Below are 12,944 nucleotides of genomic sequence, written 5' to 3'. Positions count from 1 at the left end.
TTCGTGGAATTGGGCCAAAGCAACAGAAAGTTGGTTTCTGAACTTGGATGGTTTCTATTCAAGAAGGTCAGAACTTATTTGTGGCCAGCAGTCGCATGGGCTCTGGTGGCTGTTCTCAACCATGCTTGACAGCTTTCAGGACAGGTAAACAGAGGGACGTTAATGTGCCCTGGTCTGTTTCTCGTGTAGTTTTACTTTCATATTTCATCGAATGCTTAACATTATTAATTTTTAAAACACTCGATTAAGACAAAAAATATAGAATGCTACTATGCATTGATCTTAAATGTTATTATTCCCTCTGAAATGATGGTCTTTTTTTAAAAAAAAACAAAAAAACAGCTTTTCAGTTCAAATATTTTCCTTTGCAATTGTAATTGAAACTGCAAAAAAGTTGCATTTCCTGGGGAAAATAGTCTTTACTGAAATGAGTGAGCTCTTTATGGCTGTGTGAACAATGCAGCATACAGCGTACAGTAAGGGGATCTATATTTACACTGTGTACACATCTATATTTATGGGACACACAGCGTAATAAGGGCGTCCTGTAGCTCCATGGCTAGCTGGAGTCCTTCTGTCTGAAATCACTTAAAGTGCCACTGACGTCAGGTTCAAAGATACCACCTCAAATGGGTTCTAACAGGTGTTGCTAAGTTTGCATTCACTCACTGCTACACACAGCTCCTCACAGTGCGCAAATAGCCCCCGCAACCAAAGCAAGAGGTCCCTGTGCTGTGTCCTTAGTGCCTGGGGGAAACATACTCCAATAAATAAAATAGTAGTTGAAAACTTATGCTAAGGAACACAAGTTCTTTACCTAGTTTGTTCAGTGTGAAATATTCGCCTGCTTCATAGACCAGGAAGCAAAGTGAGATACTACTGGAAAAGCCTTCACCCTTTTACTGTGTCTCCAGGGCTCAGTTCTCATCTGTGGAGGCACGGTGGGTAATTCCTGTCTTGGATTGTCATGTGGCGAGGTGAGGTGCCTGTATGTGAGTCACTGAAGCCCACAATATGTGGTAACTGCCCTGTAAATGGTGGCAGTGATAGTTACTAGTAGTTACTATCATTATTTTTATTGCTGTTAGTATAAGTCTTTGGAATGACCAATATCTGCTCTACTGGCTTATGTTTTTGAGGTACTTTGATTACCAAAACCAGAAAAATATTAGAGTTTCCACTAAAGAGTCCAACAAATTAATAAACTAGTCCATCTAAGAATATTAAGAAAGTTAGGAAGAGCCACAGCCCTATACATATGCAAGTAGGTTTGTAGTTATGTGGCATAATTTGGGGGATGCCAGGAACAGCCACCTCTCATTATTTACTCCTCTAAGTGCCCCTCACTATTTACCCTTAAAATCATTTACTCTTTGAACTGTTCCACTCCTCTCCTAGCTGTAACCTACCAGGAGGGTTCACACATTTATTATGTAACACCTAAGCCTAGAAGAGTTTATGAGATAATTTTGTATGTCTTTCTTGGCAATAAGAGAAGATGGGATTAAGAGAAAATGATAAAACAGGATCCTAACATGTGGGCATGAGGAAAAGTGTAGTGGACGGGAAGGTGGCTCTTATCACAGTTCCGCTTAGGGAAGGTCCCAATCTGGAATGACTTTGGTAACTTTTAAAATAAAAGTGCATTGAAATATTCTACAAAATCACCCTATCACAACAAGTATAATTTATAAGCTAGTTACTAAGATAGTTTACATGGCACTTTTACATTTATTATCTTACTGAATTAGGTCAAATCATCAATCTTTCATTCATCTAGTAATCCAAAAAATGTTATGTTCTTCTGTTGGATCAGATTTTCTAAGACCACGAACCATGTCTCCACTTGAGTTGGCTGCATGATTGCAGATTAGGTCCGTCCCTCCCAGACCATCATTTCGCGTCCTTGAACATCTGTCACTGTTACTCTGGGAAAATGCCAAGCCCATGCTGCGGACAGTGGATGATCTCCAGGTATGAGTGAGAGCTGCCTTGTCCTTGTTCTCAAGCCTTCTAGATTGATCTTACAAGTTTGTTATAAAGATAAATGACAACCTAGGTGGGGCCGGCCACTGATTTCTGTCCTCTTTAATTCTTCATGAGACTACGGCTCTGAATGAATGAAAACAGGGTGCTATTTCCATAGAGTTGCACATTGTCCATTGGACTGTAGTTGGAACAACACAGATTCAACTTGTTATTCACATAATCTCTTGAACAGTGAACACTGCTAAATCCAGGCCTCAAATGGGCCAAATATTTGTGCCCTCTGGCTGCATCAAGATTCCGGAAACTCACGTAGGCACTATTTGCATGTGTGTGATTGTCATCTTCCATTCGGCTCTCCTGAATATCAAAGTGGAAAAGAAACAACCCTGTTATTTGATGCCAGCAAGGAAAATGAGGATTAAGTTTTATTTTAATCCAAAGGAGAGAGCAAGTACTCTCACTTGGTGTCTAGCCCTGCAAAAACCAAGTTTTGGAAAACAAAATCCTAAAGAAGACCCTTGGGAAAAAGGGAAAACAAGTTCAGTCTAGGAGAAGGAAAGCTATAAGGAGATTGGGTTTCTTCCCTTTTAAAATTTTTTGCTTTATGGGAATGGAATGCTTTATGTTGTAAATTAAGCCAAATTTAATCTCTTAACAATGTGTCCCTGAGCCATTATTATAGGCTTGTATTTGTCACAGGTTCTACTGAGATGTGTTCATTTTGCACCAGAAATACAAAATAGAGAGAGGAAATTTCACGGGCTCTAAAGCCCAGAATTTGTTATCTGCATTGAGAGTGAGGAGGGAGTTGTCAAAGGTTTCAGGCAGTGACTAAGAACTCAGGAGGAGGAGGGGAAGAAGAAATACTGACAACTTGTTCCTGACCTGCCCAATCACTTCAACCACAGAGAGGATTTTTAAAATTCTTTGCATTATCCTTATTTAGTGACTCATGTTGTGGGTTAATAATTCCTTACTTCTTCCTACTCCTCGTGGGCTGCCCTAGCTCAGAGGCTCAGGGGTAGGTCAGCGCGGAAGCTATTTTGTCCTCAGTGGCGGTCACACCCTCTAAATGTGCTTCCTGGATATGCATGGGAAAAATGCTATCTGTTGGCAGAGCTACTGGCCGACAGACCTGTGGTGTTTCAGCCTGAGGTTTCTTGGAGAATTCCAATCCCAGCTCATTCCACGGATAGCAGCGTTGAACCCATTGACTGTCAGCCTTTGAGTGATTTCCTTCATCATGTAAAGAAACCTGTTGCGTATGTTAAAACTCCTTGCTCCTATGACATTTTGATATACTTTGATTCTTTGTCATGGCTTTCTTCACGTTACTACCCTTTTATCGTCAGCATCGGGGAAGGGGGTAATAGCCCCAGATTCCTGAGTTTCCTGTCATTATTGACCAAAGAACATTAATCAAAACCACCTTTATCAAAGGCAAGTACATTCTGTCCAAATCACTTCTGTCCCACGTGTTTGTTTAAATTGTCATTGTAGCATATTAAATTGTTTTTCCCCCATTATCAAGTTTTGTGAAAATACCGGTGTTACATTTTTAAATATAATAAACATTATCAGATACCTTGTGAATATTAGGTCCCATATTATAGCCCTGATGGTAAAAGATTTTTAGCCACATTTTGTTGAATTACCTTATGTTGGTGTATTGATATTTTATTACTTAGAAAAAGCCCTGAACCTTCAAATGGCTTGTTCCCTGAACACGAAGAATAAAATTGGAACAGTCTGTCCTCATAATATTTTCTGGTTCAAAACAATTCAGGATGAATACAAGCTTTTGAAGAGCATAAACAATTTTAGATCAATTAGATTTCCATTGATTTAATCAAGGTTACTGGTTAGAAGGAGTAGCATAATAATTTAAAACTTGAACTCCTTAGCAAAACACATCAGCATCAAGCGTGTAAAATAACGTTCATGTGGGTCAAGAGGGCAAAGAGCCTATTGCTTTGCTCTTAAAGGTTTGGACCAGCCTCTCCCTTTTGACGGTCCTCTGTGGGTTCCCAGAGAACTGGTTTCATAATGTCTTTTTACGGCCTGCTGTCTTTGCTAAGCAGTTTGGTTGTTGCTGTTGTTGAAAACATTCTTGAGTGATTTCAAAGGAACATGCCTTCAATTCGTCACGGGAGTCGACAAGCACACTTTCTTTTTCACTTACAGATGACCTTCTCTGCGGCCCCTAAAAATATTCCTGTGACGATTGTGGTTTCTGAATGTGGTGCTATCTTTTAAATGATGACTTATAAACAGGTGCTTTCCATATTAGAAGCACAGTCAGAGCCCCCATTCTCATGACGGGGTGTTTGCAGGCCACAGAGCGGTGGCAGTAGGACATTGCTACTATTCTGTGGATGGATGAAAGCAATAGATCAAGGTGTTTTCAGCATTCCTCAGGGAGAACAGTAAAAGGGTTTGGAAAAAAAATGGAAATAAATGAGTGCTTTTCAAAGGGAAGAGATTAATAGCTCTGGACACACCAGTAATCATACCAGCATAATTTCCCCAGATCTCCCAGTCAAGTTAGCTCTCTAATAATTAGCACGTCCTCTGCCAGGTGCTTGCTGGCCCTTTGCTGGGAAGCTCATACTCACTGTGTCTTTAATTCTTACAGTGGGAGTGGGCGGCAGTCCCTTCCAGCAGGTGTGGAGAGGAGCAGAGCTGAATGCTCTGTGAGCATGATTGAATTACCTTCTTAAATGGCTCCCATCATCTTCTAAATTGTCGGGACCAGTCATTATTACTGGGAAGGTTCCACCAGCAAGGAGTGGAGAATGATTGTTATGGATTCTACGATGTAGAACGTCCTTTGATGGCTGAAACCTCTTTCCAATATTCCTGCTTCCTAAGAAACTGCAAATCACCCCGTGGACTTCTCCTAATGATGTGAGATTTATAGATCAAACCCAATTATGTCCTTATACTATAGAGACTGCCAAATTTATCTTAAAAATGTCCCAAGTTCTTATGATGATATAGCTTCAAGATTTTAAAATCAAAGAAGAACCTATTAGCTTTCCCTTCAGCCACCAATAAGCTGATTTTAACGCTCTATCTTCGCACTAACGGGCACAGTGGTACCATGTTTAAGATCCCTCTGAATTTATATATCAATTCCACATTTCTAATTATTATTATTCTTTTCTTTCTCCATTAAGTGGATACGTCCGTGGATAATGACCTATTCAAATAAGGTTTCCCAAATGTTAAAAGAGTAAGGAGCTTAATTGGACTCAGTGGTATGTTTACTTGATCTTTGGGCCAGATTTAATCCACGTGGTGGAATTCGAGCTGGGGCAGGCGTAGGCTGAAGGCACTCACCCCGGGAAGTAGCTTTATCTCCACTCCATCCCAGGCCCCATTACTCCAAGCAACAACCCAATTCCAGAAGTCCTCGGAGGCCACTCTGGTACTGAGTTGACGTATAAATAATAAAGTGGAGATAAAACACAATAACTTAACAATGGAAGTAACTGGCAAGTAGCTTCTTGATCTATGGCACTTCAGGAGAGGCTGAAATACAAGCTCTCATGAGGCCGTGAAGAAATTCCCAATTAGACAACAATGATGGATGGGTTATATTAGATAGCTTATACACCTTCTCAAGAGTTTTAGAAACTTATTTTCTCATTTGAGGGTTGAGACTAGCTACTTCTTCTGTTCTCATGGGTTAGAAATAACTAAGCCCAGTATCACATTGTTAGCAGCAGAGATCGCTATCAGTTGATTATAAAGTTGAATACAGTCGAACCTGGTTGATGAAGAGATTTTATTGTGGATCATTAGCTGGGTGTACAAAAGATTCTGATACAATGACTCCTCTCAGAACATAGGAATGCAATGCACTTTAAAAATTCAAAATATTACCTGTGTTTGAGGCATAAAGAGAAGCAGTAAGCCAGTCTGAAATTCCATGAGCAATGAGCCCTGGAATATGAATATGCTTTTAAAACAGACTTTGCTTAGAAGAACAAAATGTTACAGTATAATGTAGCCCTGGTAATTTCTTCCTTGGAACTTTCCACCCACTACTTCTGAAAGGAAAAAGTACTCTCCAGTCCTGCGATGCCCATTAGGCATTTACTCTTTCCTTAATCTTCGCTGGCGCATTCACTGTGGCGCAGGACGTTCTAGGACTTCTCGCTATGCCTTCATTCTGCCTTTTTTATTCTATAAAGTGGCACTCCTTGTTCTTTATAAAGTGAAAAACGCAGGTATTGCAACTCACCATACTTGTTCATAAGAAATAAAACCAAAAAGACATTAAAACCTTTTATTTTATTTTTTTTTTCTATCTGAAAAGGCATTTTAAAGACTAGCTACAATAATCCAATTCTTAGTTTCTCCACCACATTTAATTGGAAAGATTTCTGAACTAATTATCAATATATAATTGATATATTAATTTAATTAATGAAATTTTTGGAGGAAACATTTCTATGGGTATTTGGTTCATATTAAATTAATATGAACAAGATGGTATTGACTATTTGGAATTATTAGATTTTATTGGAAATTTGGAATATGCCATTGGAAGACTCCCTAGGACCAGGCTATATTCACCTTACTTGGTGAACACTGTTTTGAAGGACACATATTCCTACCCCACTGGCTCTAGCAATGCTTGTCGAGTACGATGAGAAGGCATGAAAGCCACCCTGAGTGTGACCTCGCTTGATCTCAAATGTGGGGATTATGGGGAACTCATAAAGAAGCAGCTAGAGAATGTACTATGGGCTTTCTTAGGACACTGTCTCTGTTGTGACCAAGATCTCATGTAATAATTCTGTCAATCTGTGTCTTATAAAGTAGGATAACTCATTTTGTGGATGATATAACCCCCCAATTCTATCCACTGCTCATTCCTATGTGGCTACAAGAAGAGAAGAAAGCAACAGAAGGTAACCGAGACAATGTTTAAACTTTCGCCTGCTCCGTTTTAGCAGTAGGTCAAAAATCACGACAAAATCAAATATTCAGAAAATTTAAATATTTGGATGTCTATCATGTAGCTACTTTTCTGAGGACTGCGGGCAAGATGACTCACTGAAGTACCAGTGCAGGGAATAACCCCATGGGACATGATCCAGAGACACAGCAGGTTGACTCTCACTTCCTTTTTCATACATCCAGATATCTTCAAAGCAAAACAGTAGATCACCTTCAAATCAAGGCCCTGACCCTTCCTGACTGCAAGTTTATACAAACTACTTTGCTTCTCTAAACTTTAGTTAATTCACCTGCACAATGGGCATATTGCCTGTCTTGTAGAGTAATATCAAACACTTGGAATATAGTGGGTGCTCAGTAAATTGGATTTAATATTATACTGGTCAAAATAAATGGACCAAATACCCATAGAAATGTTACCTCCAAAAAATTTCATTGTCATTTATTTTCCACACTTATTTGCTAATTTATAAGTGTGCTGATATACTGTACATTTTTCATCACTATTAAATTCAAGAGTAAACTTTAGAAAAAGCACAAGGTTAGCAGTTCCTACAAAGTAATATCAACCATTCACCTACTCCTAGGGTTATATTCCCACTGTGCTGTCACCCCCAATATCCTATATAAACCTTGGGAACTACTCAATGGGTATTCCATCAAGCCTCCAAGTTTTTAAATAATTCTTGTTTTGTGACTCCAACACTCAGAGCAATCTTGTGTAAACCATTTGTTTTAGGATTTGATCTCGTTAAGCTAGATACAGTTTGTATGCAACTGGAGCCGTATGTATGGATACTGATTATTTGTCCACATATGTTATCATTGTAAAATTTGAAAGTCACAACAGTTATGTGTGACTTAAAAGCAAAATCATTGCCTGAGTAAGAGAATGATTGGGAGCTGTGAGGCTGACAGGCTCTATCCCCTCGTGGAGTAGAGACGGCTGAGTAGTCACTTCAGTTTGAAGCTCATGCAGCGTAGGTATCCTGTAGGCCTGCTGAGGACAAGTGAGACTGGTGGGTTGGTCTTCGGGGAGCTGAGAAGTGTGGGTGCTGCAGTTTGAGCAGGACATGGATTCCACCTGATGAGGATAGGGTTGCGGGGTAGTGGGAGGGAGGCTGAGACAGGAGGTGGAGGGTGAGCTGGATGCCATGTAGCGATGTTTCGGACAGGGCAGGGCTTGTCCTCGTGGGGACTGTGTACGTGACAGTCAGGGACATGACAGGGATTGATTTGCTCAAAAATGAGGAATAGCATGTCACCTCCTTGACTGGACCAGAGCGACACACAGCCTTTGTGGCAGAGAGGAGTGTCCTCGGGTGCTGCCAGCACCGAGTTGTTGAGTCGTCACATGTGATGGGGCGTGTCCACGGCGATCACAACAGACAGCATCATGGCTGGGATTGGCAACATTATCCTCATTTTAGGATCTGCTAGTTGTCGCATTATACCACCCAATTTACCGCAGACGTTTCAACTCCTTTTCAACTAAAGCTCGGTAAAAATTTCCTTCTAGTCAAAACTCCTTCATGTTTTAAAGTGGCTTTGTGCTGTGGAAGTTGAGTGGGAAAAATCTGGAATGTGGTACTGAGCACTTGTGCTTACTCACAGGATTTCTTAGTAACATTTAATTGATGTGTAGCTGCAAATATTTACTGTGTATACGAGTTGACAATCTGTTTTGTACTTATCAGTGGATTTTAAGATGTTTCCAAGTGTATGTGGAGTGTACAAGATTTATTTGTGTCAGCAAGTTGCCCAGCAGGCCAACATGTAATACAGAAATCCAAATCCCAGAGGATGTTCTCATGCTCACTTTAAGATACAGCACTTCATTGTATGAATCGATCGACTCACGGGTGAAGCCAACCTGTTTTTGTTGTAGCATACATCTGAATGACTGACAGATTTATTAAGGAAGTACGGATGATGACCCAAGTGGTTAAGCCAAAAAGTCTACTTTGAGGCATGAATGCATGGTCTTGGCCACACAAATGAGTTAAAATCACAGGGTAGTTATTCATCTGCACTCAGACCAACCCAGGGCCTGGCTCCCCAGTTTTCTCTGCAGACCGTTCCTTTTCTGCAGGTACCACCCCGTGGGGCGCAGCTCCGGCCCCCATCCCAGGCCAGGCCCTGGAGTGGGTTAGGGCAGCCAGCAGTGCGGGGAGCAAGGCGTGAGGAGCCTGCACTCTCCACTGTGCTCCCTGGACGGCCCATCCTGGGGCCCTCACGCCCCTCACCCCAGGGCCAGCCCCAGCCCGACCTCAAGGCCAACTGGACCTCGGTTGCCCTAAGAACTCTTCGTCTTGCCCTCTGAGGCCCAGCAGGGTGGTGTCCACCCTGTGTCTGCCTGTGACCTCATGCCACATGTGTCACAAGCCGGACTGTGCTCTGTTCCTGGTGCGATCCCGAGCGCCTGCTTCTCCTGGACCATTCTGTTCTCACGCTCACCCCTCACCGGCACCCTGGAAGTGGCTCTTACCATCCTGTTGTTGCGCTGAGGCTCAGAGAGGTTGTGGCAGTTGCTCTGAGTCTCAGAGCTCACAGGGGTGGGCCCGGGGCTTGTGCCTCATGTGAGGTCCAGCCTCCTCTCATTCCCACAGCTGGCTCTTTGCGACAGAGCCCTTTCCGGGGACTCTGTTACTATTACCCGTTATCGGGACTGGGGACCAGTCTTCCTTTGGCAAAGATACTGTCTGTATCTCCTCTCACCAACAAGGGGTCCTGTTTCCTGCCACCTGCTGGGGTCTCCAGACATCACCGGCGCTTGGTCTGGGGGTCGAGAGGGGGCTCAGGAGAGCAGGTTTCCCTATGTCACAGCAGGTGACTGGGGAAGCGACATGACCGCTGAGTGTCTCCCTGGCTCTCTGCCTGTGTAAAGTGTAGATCCTGGTGAACGCGTGCGTCAGGGGCCGTCAGGAAGATTAAATGAGGCGTGACCTGGCTGCGTTCAATCAATAGCATCCACTATGACGATGCTTCCTAACATCTATGCCTTCCTCTTAGAAAACCCCACCTAGGCTTCTGCGGTAGCACCTGCTAGAAGCTTCTGTTTGCTGGACCCCCCTCTGGGCTGTATTTCTCTGAGCACCGAGACACACACTTGTTCCTCAGTCCCCACCTACTCTCCTGAGCCACTGCCACCAGCCCAGCCCCGCCCTGGGTGGTGATGTGAGTAGGCCACCCCAAGAAGGTGGCTAATGCACCGAAATGGTCAACACATGCATGCTGCAGTGGGGCAGGGGTTGTGAGCGAGGGCTGTGCTAACCACAGAGCCCCTCCCGGTACCTCCAGCATTCTGTCCACCACAGGCTGAAGAGCATGATTGTCGCTGGCGAAAGGCAACCATTGGCCCTGGATGCAGTGAGAAGCTGTGGATTTTTGGGTATGGATGGCGGGTATATTAGGATCATTCAGAGAAACAGAACCAATTCTGAATTCTGTGTGTGTGTGTGTGTGTGTGTGTGTGTATGTGTGTAAAGAGAGAGAGAAAGAGAACGGAGAGACTTATTTTAAGGAATTGGTTCACACTGTTGGGAGGCCGGCAAGCTGGGGACCTGGCTGCAGTGTGAGTCGGAAGGCCGTCTGCTGGCAGGATTTCCTCTTCCTTGGGGGAAAGTAGTCTTTTTCTTAAAGCCCCCAACTGATTAGGTGAGGCCCACCCATATTATGGAGGTTAATCTGCTTTACTCAGTGTCTATGGACTTAAATGTTAATATTGTCTAAAAGAAGAAACCTTGCCTGCAACATTCAGATGTGTTGGACCAAACATCCCCGTACTGTGGCCCAGCCAACCTGACACACAAGATTAACCGTCACTTCCAGGGGTGTCAGAGACACTCTGTCTTCACCTGGGACATTCCCAATACTGGTGATTTCAGGCCAAAATCACTTTGTCTAGTCTTAAATTGCCATAGAAATGAAGAAAGTATCCCTTTAGGATGATCACTATGAGGGCTTTTCAAATGGACAGATGCTCTTTAAAACGGCAGGTTTATCTTTGCAGACTGTTCTCCATACACAGGTGAGTTCTTCCACGACTCTATCGGCAGTGAAATCACACACACACTCACACACACACACACACACACACACACACACACACACACACACACACATGATAAAACACTTCTTTCGTTGTGGAGACAAACAGAACGTTCTAATTGGGAAATTTTGTCCTGGATGGGAAATGAGGGGAATTTTGAGTCATACCCATGGAGCCCACTTCACTGTGCCAGAGACATAAAGAAAGGGAGTATGCCTTTATTTCTTCCCTGACTGAAGAAACTCAGAAGCAAAACTTTCAGCTGTGTCGGGGCCTGACACTCGACGTTTTGCTGCACGTCAACGGAGAGCATCGGCCTGTTAATAACGCGATGAATTTCTCTGACAGAAGAGAACACTTGGTGGCTATGACATGCTTCTGAGACTTTGTGGACGCTGCAAGGAGCAAAGATATGTCCCTAATACTCCTGTTTGTACATGCGGTACAGATTGTAATTGTTTGGGCAACTGCTCTGTCATACTTTTATAGGAATGATATACATGGACAAACATTATTTTTTAATGTCAAATAGGTAGTAAAATCGTACAGAGATGGAGTGATCTCAGCGTGCAGGGAACTAAACAGCCTGGCCCTATGTGTCATCACAGCACTTAGCTTCTCTCCCCGGGGCCTCGCAGCTCTACGGATGTGGGGGCCCAAGCCCGCTGCAGATGCAAATGTGAATCTTTGAAATAAAACATTTTCTGTTGTGGTCGAGAGAATGGAGAACTTAAATTGGTTTAGACTTTGCCGAATGAGGACTGTGATTCTGCGACCAGCCGGTTGTTTTCCTACAACAGCCCAGGCATCCTTCTCTTAGGGCTGTTGTCCAGGGAAGCTGGGGCTGCGCAGTTCTCTGCGTGGGGTCACAGCCCACCAGGCGACATCTCACACGTTTCTCCATGCAGTGCCACCCTCCGCCTCCCCCGCCTCTGTCCCGGACTCTAGATCATTTCTCACACGCTTGGGCACATCCTTCTATGGCGTTCCTCTCTGCAATTCTTCATCTGCACATGCTCGCTTGCTATTGGCTTGTAAGACCTAAACAAAATCCTGATTCTTTTATTGTTTTTGGACCATCTTCTCCACTTTTACTTTCACGCCTAGACTGCTTCCCTTTCCCGGCAGCCCCCTCCTCCTTTTTACTAAGCCTTGGGGGATGCAATGATACAGAAATGTTGACATCTCTGACTCCTGGACATCACAGGTCTGAAAGGTGACAGGTCCCATTGTACTGTTCATGGCTAAGAGGACATTCTCCACCTTCTTCTCCTATAGCCAGCAACAATCCCTTAAGGGTTTATTTGATTTAATTACCATAGAATGTTCCGTGAAAAAGACATAATTGTGTATATTTTTTTGTAGTTGTTCATGGTATTCACATAGCCTGACTCATATTTGGGGAATTTGGAAATAAAATATTTTCTAACAATACTGAAACCAAAGTCGTTTTGATTCTCCCTGTGAAATTATACTTCCTTTAATTATTTGGGTAGTTTTAGTGGATGCCTTGTACTCAACATCCTTTCTTTAGGGGAAAGGAATTTCTAGAGTCTGGGTATCAGAGCTTGGCTTGGGGAAAAGGGGCTGGATTGTAGATTGGAGGATTAATGGTCCTTTCCTTCAATCTGTATGGACAAAGAACAGAGATAGGTTTCGCTGTGAATCACAATACATTTCTAAACAATTAAAATGCAGATACAGGCTGGAGTTAGGAGTTATACTTGCCCTATTTCTTTGACTCATTATTTGAGCATAGGAGGCTTAACTTCCAACTGCTGGCACCTGCCTCTCTATGCCAAGGGCTTTCTCTGGCTTCTGTGGCTGGCCCTGCCCACAACAGGTGAGAAGTACTGAGGTGTTTCACCCTCTGGTGCAGCCCCAAAGCAAGGACCACCAGGAGTTGGTGTATAAATACCTCCACTCCCTCACC

Source organism: Propithecus coquereli, unplaced genomic scaffold, assembly GCF_000956105.1.
Source record: "Propithecus coquereli isolate 6110/MARCELLA unplaced genomic scaffold, Pcoq_1.0 Scaffold125, whole genome shotgun sequence".
NCBI lineage: Eukaryota > Metazoa > Chordata > Mammalia > Primates > Indriidae > Propithecus > Propithecus coquereli.
This window is presented reverse-complemented; position numbering follows the sequence as displayed.